The following is a 15,489-nucleotide window of genomic DNA, read 5'->3' as shown; positions in this document are numbered from 1 at the left end:
AACCGACACTTTAAAAAATATTGCCATTTTGTCTAAACCTTTCAGCTTCTTGCTGAAAAACCCCCGCGGCTTAAATACACTTAAAAGTGGGGACACAGCATGAAGGGTGTATGTATGGGTTTAAGAATGTCTAAGTTGTAGAAGACTGATTTTCTAGAAGACAGAATAAGGTTCCACATCAAAATGTAGGTAGGTATATGTCATGGCTGAACATGGAGGTGAATAAAGACAGTTGTAGAGGGAAGATTCTGCTTTTTCTGCCTTGGGCAGGCAAAATAGGGGTAGTTTAACCATCCTTCCCCTGCCACAAAGAAGGAAAAAAATATTTTGGAGAGAGGTTGAAGGACGCATTCTGTTTTAAGACTACAATATGGCCCTACAAAAAAGGACAAAAAGGAAGGTGACTGCACTTAGTGAGAACCTTGGAATGTCAGGTTTATTTTTCTCTGGAAGCAAAGTCCTTGTTGTGGTTTCAAAGCGTTTGCTAAAAATATCACTAGAAAACATACTCATTTCTTGCTGTGAGATATGGATTAGAAGAAGAGCAAAACAGGCTTAAAACTTAAAAGGAATAAAGAAAATTTATTAACTAAACTACAAGAATAAGAAACCAGTATAAAACTTCCAGAAACCCCTTTTCCCCCACAACCCAACCATTCTCCTTATTCACATGACAACATAAAGACGAAAAAAACCCTGGTGTTTAAAACAGTCCTAACTTTGCTATAGTCTTTTCATCAGTCTTTGTAGAGAAAAAGTTCTCTTCTGCCAATCTATGGAATTTTTCACAAGAAAACAATTTTCTCATGGCTTTCTATTTTTCTGATGCCAGCCACCCAGAAAACTCTGTCATCAGTTCTCTCCTCCCATTCCACACCACTCTGAAGTGTCATAAGTCAAGGGGTGTAATTTTAAGGATGATTTATTCAAAGGCAGACGTTCTCTTCATTTGACTTTGTGAGCATCTCTGAAAACAGAAGTTTTCTCTTTGCCTCTTAAGGGCCACAAATCTTCAACAACTATCACTTCTCTTTTGCTGTTTCAGCATCTCATAGGATCACAACTACTTCACTATTTGCTTAGATCTACACTTTGAAATACTCCATCACTCCCCAAAATACTCTTTCATGAATTAAAGGAGTTTTTTCAGAACACTACTGTCCATCTCCATAGTTTAAGCTAAAGAATATTTCAACTTATTAAAGCATCTCCTTATTTTTCTCCCCCATCTGAAGCTTAATTCCTTTCTTCACTGTCTTTGATAGTTTATGTTGTCTCTTTACCTGTTGATCACTCTCTCTCCCCCCCCTCTCTCTGGAAAAAAAGGACTCTGCAAGTCTCATCTGGGTAATGAAGGAGTTAAAATCTTGCACAGGCTTTGTAGATGGTTCTGTGATCTCTGCCGGAGCAGCAGCTGGAGTTGTCTGCTTTGGAAGATTTTTCATGGCTGCTCTGGGGGTGTGTGGCCACTTTCTCAGCACGCTGCAGGTCAATGGCTCCCCCTCTCCTTACTCGGCAGTCTCTGGTGAAACCCAGCAGCGGCAGAAACTGCAGCCGAGCCAGGGACCGGCCTGACCCGGCAGCCCCGCTGTACAAGGGCCAGCGAGCCCTGCAGTAGGGGCTCCTGTCACTTCACAGTCTCCATCCTCCCCAGGAACCCCAGAGCTCCGGCCAGCCCCGCTCCCCCTGCGGCCTTGTCCGGCCTGGCGGGGGGAGGAGGCTGAACCGGAGCCCTGTTAACTCTTCAAAAGCTGGAAACCAAAGAGAGCAAGAAATTTCTAGGCTTAGGTCTTAAGGTGTTCACAGCTTGATCTCACTTTTTAATGGTCAAAACTTCTGTCAATTCTTAGAAATGGCCAGCTGTTGGCTAGGAGACAAACTCCCATCAGCCTCCAGCAGCGTTAACTTCTTAGGTGTTTTTCTTTGTTTCTTAAATGCAATCTATCACAGTCCTGTATCTAGGGACTTTACAAAAATCTCTGTAAAAGCAGCAGAACATTTCAAATAAATCAAAATGAATCAACCACTAACTTGTGCTTTTAATTGCCTTGTTGTGAGCAAGCTGGTCAAAAAGGTAAATTAACATTATAAACTGGTCCATGGTTCTGGTAAAATGATTTAGATGTGGGAAGTCAGTGTTCCCTGTATCCAGGTGCATGCAGGGACAGTTAAGCTGTATCCAATCAGTGGGTGAACTTGCTCCTGACACACCTGACAACAAAACTCTGACCTTTTAAAATTGTCTTAAAGGTTAAAGCATTGGAGAAGATACGGCAAAAAACATTAGTGTCTTGAAAGACTCTTAGCAACCTATCTAACTGTAACACAGGGAAGAATCTGGAGCAATTCACTTAGGCCACAAACATCTGTATCTGCAACCATCTGTAGAATTTCAAAGTTTGTAGTCATATTTTGGGGCTGCCCTATTAGTTTGTCTGAGATGTAACAAGGTTCTAAGTAATTTCTTTGCTGCACTTTAAAGCCTCAAACACTTAGTAAGAATGAAATCACTACTGAAATCACATAAGCATGCTGAAGACTGTAGTATTAATAGGCAAGTCTGGCTCTGTGTATTTTATGTGAAGAAAATTACTACCTATAATTGACAGGGACTAAGTCTGTAGTTACTAAGTTGTCTTTAATTAGATAATTATTGCATTATAGCTTTTGTTACCTGCAATTTAAAATACTAGGACAAGTGATGTAACAAACTCTAAAACAGCTGACCATGAAAGTACCCAGGACCAGATATATTGTAGTAATATAAAAACCTGAAGGAACTGATGTTTTTTCTATTGGTGTATATATAAAACCTACTCCTAAAGTGTAAAAATAAGTTACTCATGTGCCTCGTGATCCTATCAAGTTAATTTAATTATGTGATCTCATATAGGTTTATTAGGAGTATGCCATGACATATTTGTGTTTGTGACCAAACCCCAACACAACAGAACTGCAGCACTCCTCTCCAAGATATCTGACTTGAAGATCCCTAAGCCTGTTTTCTGCTAATATGGATCTCCATGATAACGCTGATAAAAAGTGATGCAGTTCAAGGAATCCTGGAAGCAAACCAATAAAGATGGTTTCTTTCAAGCATGGTACTTTCTGCTTCCTTTTTGAGTCACTTTTTGCATGTGCTGAATTTTCACAAATATGCAAAAGACAATCAGAATCTGATATGAATGAGTCAAAAAGACTGTAGCTGCTTTGGACAAGAAAGGCTGAACAAATACTTTTTTCACTAAGAGTGGTCTGCATTATTCTGCAACAGTAGAAGTCTTAAAAGAGGAAAGAGCACAGTCTTCTAAGGAAACATTTGGAGTGAAATTTCCCCCTCTCTGTAAGGAATGGTTTTCTTTTTTCTCTTCTATTTCTTCTTCAGCTTATCAGGATTACCATCAGATCTGTGTGGGTCTTAAAACCCTATTCTTTCATCTAACCCAGCATCATCTGTGTTAAATAAAATATGTCAGTAGGTTGAATTTCCCCTATTTGTTTTAGGTATTGAAGTTTAGATAGTCCAGCTATTCCACTGCTATTTAGCCATTTCTCCTCAATATTCTCTTTAATTAAGACTATTGCAGAATACTTGAGGCAAATGGTAAAATGCTGAAAACCTTTAACGACTTTTTCTTCTTCCACACCTCCCTTCTAGATTCATCCAGTTCAGTAGGGCAGTTATTTTTAACAGCTGTACTTAGATGAAAAGCAGAATGACCTTTGTCCTTCTCTGGGAGAAGATTAAGAAAGGTCAGATTGACTACTGCCTTGGCCAGTCTGGTTTACAGAGAATAATGAGGGAGATACCACAGACCTGGAGCCTCCTCTGATGGTTTCCTGAGCTAACAGATAATTGCTTGAAGGAAGGATGAGAGGTATAATGATTTACATCAGCAAACACCCCTTAATAGCTCATATTAGCCAGGGGAGACATTTGTCCACCTTCTAGGCCATGTGTTCAGTCAATGCATGCTATTACACAGAAATGAAAGAAAATATGAAAGACAGTTATGTGACAGATGGCTGCTTATGGCAGAGAAGGGCTTGAATGTTCTGCCACAGCTTAAAGAAAACAAATATATGAAGTGACTTCACTAAAGAAACACTATAAAATGCTGCCATGTTATGTCATACCCTCAATAATCCCCTTAACCTTGTTTGTTTCTTTATTTAAGGTTTTCTGAAGTTATCACATAGAACTATTTTGAACTTAACAATTTTAGAACTGAGTGGTAAAACAACCACTGTCAACAGAATATTCCTTGCAGGATTTATGTTTAGAAATAGCTTTTTCTTTCAGAAACACTGGTCTGAAATAGCCCTAACTTTTACTTTACAAAGTGACTATTTTAGAATCTGGTTACGTGGAAGAAAATTATTTCCATACCTAAATTAATTCTGTGAGTGTCATGGGAATTTCTGGAATATCTGAAAGAGGAATGAGCTTTTGTGTAGCATTTTATAGTTGGATTTGCAAGATGCAAATCTGTGTCCAAAAGACCAGTGGTCTCTGCAGTGATTTGGCTTGTGTGTACTTGCTGTTGTACCTGTTTCAAACTGATTGGCTTTATTTACACTCATAATTGTTCTTCCTCAGCTGAAATTGCACATGTGAGCACATGTGAATAAAGACCTGTTCTTGGGGTTCAGGAGAAATAGAAAAGGTCATATCAATCTTAAATGAGAAGGGGTAAAAATTGTGTAGAGGTTAATTTTACAATTACTGTGCATTTGTGTTATGCCTCTTTACATTTGTTGGTGTGCTTGCTGTCCTGTCTCCAAATAGAATGTATTTTTGTTTTTCTTATCTTTCCATGCAGGTGTTATTCAACAGATCATTTTCCAAAGAGATGATAAGAAATTATAAAAAATACTGCTACTTGAAAAATGACCTAGTGGATCTCTGTTTATGCACTATAGTGGAATCACATATTTACTGTTGAGACTCTACTTGTATGTGTTTTCCTTCCATGTTTTACAAATAGAAGACCAGAACCCACCCTAAATACACTGTAAGTGGATTTATTTAGGATTCAGCCTTTCTGGCAATAACTAATATTCAGTTACTAAACAACCATGCCCTGTTGGATTAATTATATCAGAGTGCTCATGAAATTTGCTTGATTAACCCACAGAAAATGTAAGCACTGTTGTAAGCACATGAAGCAGCAATATGGATTATTTTGAATTCAGGCAAGTTCATAGTCTTTTTTCCTAAATTAAAACATGATCAACTTTCAATGAATCACTGACAGTGACTAAGCGCTTAAAATGGAAAAATAATTATAGTATTGTATGGAACAACTGTACAGCTCTGAGACCATATGCAAACTGTGACATTGACAGATGTGTTCCCCCAGTATATGATGATAAGGATAACTTAACTGATAAAATAAAGATACAATGTTTATTTCCCTCATGACTTGCCAGATTTCAATAATACAACGAATTTTTTAAAATAACAATACTAATAATTGCAAAAATAATACCAAAAAGTAACTTGTTCTGTATTTGTCTTTCTTAGACCCTGTTCTTAAGACTTGGAATGAAGTTTCTGGAGACATCATTCGTGTTTTTCTGAGCAGTTTGCTAATTTATGCTGTATACCCTCTGATGGTTTTTTTCACCAGATTGACTGCAGGCACATCTGCCAGAAGTGTAGTCTGAGTGTTATTTTCTTCTAAGCATAACTAATGAAGACCTCACCTGTTACAAAGCAGATTCAGATCCAAAGATAGATCTTGTATCTCATCCAATTATCTGAACTTAAAACCATTAAAATATGACCATTGGTCATTAAATAAAACCAATGCAAAATTTAAAAAAAAATAAAAAATTGCCTGTGTTTACAGGGCTGTGACTGTGTCTGAGGGCTCTAGGGCTTCTACAAAATGTTTTGCTTTCATTTGGTTCTTTTCCTCATGAATCAATATTGGCACAGTGATTTTAACTTTCAAAGGTGTTATTGAAGGTTCATGGTAAGGAGTGTCAGTGGTGCCAACCTTTCTAAAGGTGGGATACAATAGATGAAAAGGAAAGATAAATTTGACTGTGTAATTGTAGCATTCAGTTATGTTTGAAGTTTCTCTTAATAATTCATTCATGTTTGGAAACAGTAATCCCAATATGCTTTCATATTTCTTTGTGGGCCTATCACAACTGAGATTTGTTTTAAGGATTAAATTTGGAGGTATTTCCTCTTAGATATGAGACAAGCTTTGCACACAGATTTTTGAAAAAGATGCAGGAGCTGATCAGATAAAGGATGAAACCTATCACAACTGGAAGATGCTTTCTGGAAGTGCATACACTCCTAGAACCCTACCAAATTGTCCCGTATCCTTCAGCCTGTTTTAGGAGATCCCATAATAAAGTTAACCTTACATGTTATTAAATTACTCACTAAAATTAACTGAAATTTGATTTTTTTTGTTTGTTTGTTTATGTTATGCTGCTGATGGAGCTGTGATTTAGACTTTAAGCATGTGAGTAAAGCAAGACTTATCAGAAAGATCTTGTACTAGAGAAACAGGTTAAGCTGCAATAAAACAGACTTCCCTGTGGTCTTTGAAATATGAGTCATGGAACAAAACTTAATAGTTTTATTTTCCATAATAATTATTTTTAATTTCTGAAGGATATTACATGTAATGAACTCAATAGAAATTGAAATTTCTTAGCACATGGCTAATTTAACAGTGTCTCATAAGCAATAGTTTCTGTGTCATGCCAGGGTTAATAGAATGCTCCTCTTCCTCCTCTTCTCCCCAAGTTCTAATCAGCTCTTTCTCCTAAGCTATCTTAATTATTTAAGATAATCAAGCTAAGCTTAGACTAACTCAACTGTAAGGCTTCTGCCTTTTTTTCTGTGTACTTCAAAGCTGTCCTTTTCCCCCAGCTATGCAAGCTTTTTTTGTCAGTAAAGCCAATACTTTTCCAGAAAGCCTTGTCTGTGGTGAAAATTCAAAAAAGAAATAATTTCTGGTTTATTTCCATACTTTACTAGATACTTCTTGACCAAAAATTGCTTCTCTTTCAAAATCAGTCTGTATCCTTTCAAATTGAAATTTTGCATCAATTTCACTCCAACTCCACTTCCAATTTGTAATTTTCCTTTGCGTTAGTAAACTTGATTTTTCTTTGAGAACAGGGTATTTTGTGAGAAAACCTCAAAATGGTATCTCAGTCTAGAGGTAAATTAATCTTTAGCAAGGCCACAGACATACCTTAACACTAACTTTCTCTAGCACAGCACAGAGTGTATAATAATCTTTGAAAATTTCAACATTCAGATTAGAGTTTCTTCTGTGAGGAAGTGGGGGAAATTGGAAAAGCAGATTGTTTTGCTATGGTTTTGGTTAAACTTTTTGCTGTAATAACAGAAAACAACACTAAAAAGCAAAAAGATTTTAAAATAATTTATGATTAATCGCTAATAAATCTTCTTTCAATTATCTTTACTACTCTGATTAATGTACACCATTGTTATTTTGGCAATTAATAGCAGATATATTTCTTTCTTACTGACAAGATTGTTTTTAGAATTGTAAACACCTTTATTCTGTCACAAAATGCAACATTTGCCTTTCAAAAGAAAATGTCACTTGGCCCATGTGAATTCTGACTACAGGGCATAGTGAAAACCTTTAATTCCTTGTAATTCACCTTGGAAATGTGAAAAACGAGGTTCACTCTCGTGGTAAAATTTAATAGTTTAATAAAGGACACTAGGAGACAAAGATAATAAAGCAAACTTTAGCAGCCAGGTGCTTGGCATTCGGCCGAGAGCACACCTGCTATTTCAGAGACACCATTTACATACCTTTTCTCTTGCATCAGCCAATTGCATATCCATATACAATTATGCATATTTAAACTTTTCCCCAAACTAGTTTACATGTTCCAAGAACTGTTTAGCATGGCTCGTCTTCGAGTCCGCCTTTTTAGAGCATGCGCATTTCTTGGCTGTGGTTGAAGTCCGTTCTTATTATCACCTCTAGCTTGGGTTTTGGTCCATATTTCCTACAGATGGTAAGTGCTGATAGTTGGCAAATTAGGAGCAGGGGTCTTCATCATATGTTCATTGGATGTTATCCCAACCAAGCAGGCAGTTCAATTACCACAAGCATAACTGTATCAGCTATTTCACTTCTATGTCTAAGTTTAGTAGAAATAAAATTACATCTTTATAGCAAAGTTAACATTATACATATAGCATCCATTTTAATATTTGTGAAAAGCTAATAATTGTAATATGTGTTTATAACAAAAAGAAATTATATCACCAAACTATTCACACAAAAAAATTATGGTTTTAGATGTTAATTCCGCTGTAGGATTTAGAATATTTTGGATAGAGGAACAAGAATCTTGGCTTGGATCTTGTGTCACTGAAGCCAATAGTGATTTCATTACTGTCTCAGTTTAGAGACAAGTTTAAGAGAAAACCACTCTAGAATGAGTGTTTCTTCTAAAGAAAAGGGTTTCAGCAATCCCACCCCGCCAAGAAATGAATGAGAGTGGATGAAAATGAAAAAACCCAACCATTTATTGACAGATTACATGCACAGCCCAGGAAAAATATAATAAATGCTAGGTATTGAATTGTTGAAGCCTTACCTCACACAGTGACAACGCTGCCCCCGGAGGGGAAAAAAGCAAAAAAATGCCAGGGAAAGAAAAAAACAATGACCAGTCATGTAGCAGGGAGAAACAAAATGGTGCCTGCTTTTGTCTCAGGGGAAAAAGCCCAAAAAGTCCCGCAGCACTTTGACAGAAATAGAGACAGGCACTTGGTGAATCACTGATGTTGGTCTCCTCTATGGAGCAGATGAAGCTGGTGGATTTGGTGTCCTCTCTTTCACTGTGTCAGTCAAGGTCTGGGGCTGAGACGGAGCAGCCCCTTGGCTTTCCACAGGTCCCCCAACCACTTTGTCTCCCATCTATTCTCTAATCTCGGATGACAACCAAACCAAACAGTTCACAAAATAAAAAGGCAAATGAAGGATTGCTGTCGCAGTCTTCAAGGACAGGGAAAGCAAAAAAACCACCCCAAATGACTTGCCTAATCTAACAAAAAAAACAAGCTAGATAAGCAACAAAGTACCACTGTAGTCAGGGCACCACAGACTCCAGAGCTTGAAGTATTAAAAAAGCCCAAAAAAGAACCCCAAGGCTCCCCCCTCAAACAGACAAAGATTAAAGCTACAGCAACAATTTCTAGGCAGAGAGCAGATGATCAGGGAATGGAAAACCACACCAAGAACACATTACATGGCTGCTGCAAAGGAGAAAGAAATGAGGAGGAAATATTGTGCAAGTGCCATGCTCCACTTAGCATGCCTCTTGGTGTTCAGAGACCCTGTAACCCTAGGCTTTGTGGGTTTCTTAAACCCTAACCCTTAACCTAAATGGAGCAGGAAAAGCAGTCTTTTCCTGAAGCTGACATGGCCAGCACATGGCTCATACCTCAAGGAAAGATGGGGAGGGAGCCATACTGGGGAAATGCCCTGCTCACCTTAGCATGCATTTTGCAGCTGCAGAGTTCCTGGAGCTCTGGGTTTCGTGGTTTTCTGAACTCTAACCAAAGGCACAGGCCTAACCCTAGGTGCAGCAGTAAAAGCCTCATGGGGGTGATGCCAGTGCCAAGCAGAAAGGTGTAGAGGGAACAATGCTGTGGCTGTCCTGTATTCACCTTGGCATGCCCTCTGTAGCTGGAGTGTGCTTGGAGCTCTGACCTTTGTGGTTTACTGAACCCTAAACCTAGGACTAACCCTAACCCTAGGCAAAGCACTTCACAGGACTGAGGGTGGTGCCCAGTAAAGTGTGAAGGGAGGCAAAATGTATCAGTCCTGTGTTCCCCTTGGTGTGCCTTTTGTAGCAGCAGTGTGCTTGAAGCTCTGGGCTTTGGTTTTCTGGACCCTAACCCTAGGTGGAACCCTAACCCTGGGCGTAAGACTAACCCTAGGCAGAGCAGTGAAACCTCATGGGGGTGAGGGTGGAGCAAATTGAAATCTGTGGAGGGAGCCATGTTGTATCAGCACTGAATTCCCCTTCTCATGCTTTATCCACCTGCTTCATCAAGCTGGGCTTTGTGGTTTTTCTGAACCCTAACCCTAGGCATAACCCTAACCCTCGGCACAACCCTAACCCTAGGCGCAGCAGTAAATCAGCCTTGTGTTCAGGTTGGTGCCAAGCAGAAAGTTGTGGATCTATCCTCATTGTGGCAGTTCTGTGTTCCCCTTGGCATGCCTTTTTCACCTGCAGTGTGCTTCAAGCTGTGGGCTGTGTGGTTTTCTGAACCTTAGCCCTAGGTATTACCCTAACCCTAGGGACAGCAGGAAATCAGACTTGGGTTTAGGTTGGTGCCAAGCAGAAAAGTGTGGATGGGTCTCCATTGTAGTAGTTTAGTGTTGCCCTTGGCATGCCTTTTGTACCTGTAGAGTCCCATGAGTTCTGGGCTTTTTGGGTTCTGAGCCCTAATCCTAGGTGTAACCCTAACCCTAGGCGAGGCAGCAAAAGGGGTATTTTGCTACATCTTATGTGCCAGCACATTTTTGGTGCCAGTGAGAAAATTTTGGAGGAGATAAAGTTAGGGCTATGCCATTTTCCCCAAGGTATTGTTTTTGTAGCTGTAATGTGCGTGGTGCTCTAGGACTTTTGTGATTTTGAGCCCTAACCCTTCGCTAAACCCTATTCCTGAACAGAGAAGTAAAAGCCACCTTTCTCTGAGGCTGAGGTGGCCAGCACATGGCTGGTTCCATGAGGAAGGTGTTCAAAGGACCATGTTGGTGTAGGCAGTGCCACGCACCCCTTGGCATGGCTTTGTAGCTTCAGTGTCCCTGGACCTCAGGGCTTTGTTCTTTTTTCCTAACCCTAAGCATACCCGTAACCCTAAGAGGAGGAGTAAAAACAGCCATTTTCCCATTTTCTGAGGCTGATGCAGCCAGCATGTTTCCAAGAAGGAAGGGAAGCCACTTTTCATGGTTTATAAACAAATTGGTTAGGTGTGGAATACTATGGAATAAGTGTTTCCTTTAACAAAAAACACTTCCAACAATCCCTTTCTACCAATGAGATATTAAGACCAGTGGATGAAAGTGAAAAACAACCCAACCATTTATTGACTAAAGTGCCAACACTGCATGAGAAGAACTGGTGAACAAATGCTAGATATTGAAGTGTCAAACCCCCCTCCCTCTGCATACACACAGCCACATCAGAATAAAAAAACCCCTAAATGCCAGGGAAAGAGAAAAATTAACCACAATGGCAGCAATGTGATGTGGAGGAGGGAAAAAATAGTGCAGTCTTTTGTCTCAGGGAAGGAAAAAACAAAGGGTTCTCGCAGCAGCTGGGGCAAAATCATATGGGAACCTGGTGAATCTTTGATGTTTGTTTCCTCTTCACAGCAGATGAAACTGGTGAATTTAGCATCCTTTCTTTCACAGGGTTGGCTTTTTTGAGGTCTGGAGCCTGGATGGAGTGGCTCCTCAGCTCCCCCGCTGGTCCCCCACTTCTTGTGTTGGTAGTTCTTTTATGCCACGGACCAAACCAAACCAAACAGCTCAGGGAAAAGCAAAATCTGCTGAAGGATTGCTGCCACAGTCTCCAAGGCCTGGGAAAGGGAAAAAACCCCTTCTTGCCTAAGCTAACAAAAAACTCAAGCTAGCTAAGCAGCAGAGTTACACCGTCACAGGGCACCACTGACACCTGAGAGGGAAGCTTTGAAAAAGTCTGGGCAGCAGTCCTGAGGTTCATCTCTCCCCAGACCCACTGAAAGCATTCCTGGGCATAAGGCAGGGGAATAGAAACCCCACCCAAGACAATTAGTGATTATCAAAACCAGAGCATTGTTTTCTATGAGTAGATTACTTGCACATCTTTCCTATTAAGGAATTAATACTTGGAATGGTTTTCTTTATCTCTCTTCAGGCCTGCTACCTAAATGAATATGTCCTATGTATTGTCATTTTATTCTTATTTTAAAGCATGGTTCTTGAATGATGATCTAGCTGTGGATCATTGGGTGAGCCTTTGATATTAATCTTCCCTGAATTTTTGTAATATAGTTGTCTCAGTGATGCTACTGGGTATTTTTTGGGTACCATCTGTCAGGAAGAATTATAAAGCAATGAGGTTTCTTTTTTTTTTTCCCTAATGTATCCTCTGAAATAACTAGGTGAAACTGAAGCTTCCAAAAGGAAGACAATTAAACGCTTACAGTAAAAATTTTGTCAAGAAATGTACTGTGATGAAGCATAGGAAACAGGAAAGCTCTGTATCCGGAGATTTGCTAAAAGTTGTCAAAAAGGTATTCACTCTCATAAAGTTATTTAAATAGTTAACAGGGTTCCATTTTTTAAATTAAACACTGTTGCCTCTCTCCTAATTACCTGAAGCAGCCAATTACTCCTTCCTTTTACATCTTCATTTTAATTTTTGATTATCTGGTTTTGTTAACTATCTGTGTTTTGAAGTCAGAGGATGAAAATATCCAGTGGTACAATCACCTGGCTGATGTTGCACAATAAGGGTGACATTATGAGATTTGTCTTCATCTGTTTTGTTAACTCTATTACATACATGGACTTGTTTTAAATCACAACCATTGAAGTTTCTTGAAAAATAAAACCTATTAAACTGGGCCAATGAGAGAGGCTGGTACCATCTCTGTGATGACATATTTAAGAAAAAAATCAAAACAAAAATCACCGGTTTTTCTTCTAGTCAGAGAAGAGGAGGAGATGGGAACATATGAGGAAAACAACATGGAGACACCAAGGTCAGTGGAGAAGGAGGGGCAGGAGGTGCTCCAGGATTCCTCTGCAGGCTGTGGTGAGACCATGGTGAAGCAGCTGTGCCCCTGCAGCCCCTGGGGATCCATGGGGGATGCAGAGATCCACCCACAGCCCCTGGGGATCCACGGGGGATGCAGAGATCCACCCACAGCCCCTGGGGATCCACGGGGGATGCAGAGATCCACCCACAGCCCCTGGGGATCCACGGGGGATGCAGAGATCCACCCACAGCCCTTGGGGGAGGTGCCCATGCCCATGCAGGTGGGTGCCTGGAGGAGGCTGTGATCAAGTGGGAGACCCAGTGGAGAGAGAGGGCCCTGCTTCCAGGCTGGAGCAGCCTGTCCTTGGAGGACTGAATCCCATGGAAGAGAGACCCGTGCCACAGCAGTTTCGGGAGGACTACTGACCGTGGGAGGGACTCACATTGCAGCAGTTTTGGCAGGGCTGCTGCTCATGAAAGTGGCCCACGCTGGAGAAGTTCATGGAGAACTGTCTCCTGTGGGAGTGACCCCACAGCCTCACAGGGGAAGGACTCCTCTGGGAGAGCAGTGGAAGAAAATCTCGGCAATGAACTGACCAAAACCCCCGTGCCCTGTCTTCCTGTGCTGTGGGTGGGAAGCAGAGAGGGACTGAGGGGGAAACGGTGTTTTAAGGGCTTATTTTACCACTCATTATCCTCCTCTGATTTTTTAGTAATAATCTCACTTTGTAGCTAAAGTTTTGCTTTTGAAATATTTCTCCCAGTCCTTATCTCACTTATGATGCCTTTGCTTTTCCCTCTGCCCAGCTGAGGCAAGGGAGGATGAGACCATGAATCTTGTGGGTGCCTGGCATTGGGCCAGTGTCAAACCATGACACCTAGTTTTCAGTGTTAGTTTACAACAGCTTGGAAAAATAAATTTTCAGTGACTTGAAGGAATTATTTTTTAATGGTGAGATTGTAATTGCTATGATTGTTCAACCCTATAACATTATATATATTATATATAGCATTGGCTTAATGAAATTATTTTTTTATTTCTTATTTCATAGAAATGCTGCAATTAAGAACTCTATATCCACTGAAGTAACTCATCCTTGTACTTACATATGATGCACAAATAAAAGCACAAACACTAGAATTTATATTAATGAGGATTTATGCTTTTACCAATAAAAGTAGAATCTCTTTGCATGGACTGAAAACTGATGACTACTAAGTAAACTTAAATTGACAACACCAGTATTTTCATTTTATTTCCTAAATATAGAATTTGGCTTTGTCAAGCAATAGAAAGTCATATGTCACATGCTGAAATGGGGAAAAAATTTAGTTGAACCAATTTTAAAAAGACTTAAATATTTACCATCTCTTTCATCAAAAAACTTTCCAAACACAAAAAACATACAAACAAAAAACTCTGAACTACCAAAAAAAAAAAAAAATTCAAACCAAAACAACAAAACCAACCCCACACAACACTTTCATTCAAAATAAATGAGAAATTCTTAGGAACTCAGGTGCTATTCTGTACAGTTTTTTACTATGGAGTTACAAAAATGCATGCAGAAATAGAATCTGACAATTCTGTTTAAAAAGTTACTAATGTCTGCCTTTTACCTTTGATAATACAGTGATCTAGATGTGAATTAACCCTGTTTTATTTTGTTGTGCCACAAACATGTATCTTCCCATGTTCCCATTGTTCCCATGTTCATACACATTTCTGTTTATTCTTCTACAAACTCTCTTTAATCATCTAGTAATCTTATTCAGTTTTTTCAATTCTTATTGAAGTCTTGTTACTTGATTTTAGAAGTTTTTATGTAAATATCTTTAGAACCTGGGAAAATTCTTGGTCACCAGGAATCCAGAGGGACTAGACTTTTAAAAAGCATAGCCAGCCATCTGAAACATAATCCTGTAACTATACTATAGACTTCTGATTCTTTTCAGTTTTCCATGGGGACTACTAGCTTGTAAACAGCTCATAATCTCATTATAAAGCAGGGTTAGCAGGAGACCAGGAAGATCTGACAGTGAAATCAGAATTCCCATTCACATGTTGATGCACATGCATTGCTTTGCAGAGGAGGTTTCTTTGGTGCTGCAAAGCAAGTTCTCTGGATGCCTTCGAGGTCACTTTCCCTTGAGTATACAGGCAACATTTTCCTGTTCATCAGAAGAATGAAGTGAACCCGATTAGATTTGTTCTCAGTCTGGGAGCAGGGAATTAACTTTGAAAACTATTTAAATGTCTTGCTTGGGGAGGGCCTTTTGCCACTTTGAGTTCAACAGTTTGATTTGACAGAGCTCTCTGCCAGATTTCTAATGTATAATAGGTAGGTTTAAGGGATGAAAATGGTGGTTTTTGATTTATATTAGCTGAATTTTTATATTTACTTTGTTGTATGTTTTTGTTCTGCTATTATCAGAAAAACCTGTTTTGAAGGGCAATTCTGGTAGAGAGGCTTATGGCTACATTAGTGTGCAGTCAAGCATATTTGAAGAAGGACACCTGACTGAAAACATGATGCTCCACTGGTGCTTTGAGGCTTTTCACTTTTGACAAGCTTTAGTCTGATTGTATGGACTGAATGCTTTCCCCCATATTTCTGTATGTATTTCTGTATATATATAGGCAGTCAGACAGCATTCAGAACTGTTTTGTTCATGTTCACTCACAGAAGATTTTTGTTTAACTCC

At 39.5% G+C, this 15,489-nt stretch overlaps 1 long non-coding RNA gene across 4 annotated transcripts in view; it reads left to right on the top strand.

Annotated features, from left to right (window-relative positions):
- LOC107201682 overlaps window positions 1–8,833 on the top strand; it is a 173,056-nt gene extending 164,223 nt beyond the window's left edge. For all 4 annotated transcript variants that reach the window (XR_001520344.2, XR_001520340.2, XR_001520339.2 and 1 more), the window contains 2 exons: window positions 4,824–5,015; window positions 5,528–8,833. This is a non-coding gene — a long non-coding RNA (uncharacterized LOC107201682). The remainder of the gene's footprint in view (window positions 1–4,823; window positions 5,016–5,527) is intronic.
- The last annotated feature ends 6,656 nt before the right edge of the window (window positions 8,834–15,489 follow it).

Source organism: Parus major, chromosome 3 (genome assembly GCF_001522545.3).
Source record: "Parus major isolate Abel chromosome 3, Parus_major1.1, whole genome shotgun sequence".
Classification (NCBI taxonomy): domain Eukaryota; kingdom Metazoa; phylum Chordata; class Aves; order Passeriformes; family Paridae; genus Parus; species Parus major.
This window is presented reverse-complemented; position numbering and strand designations above follow the sequence as displayed.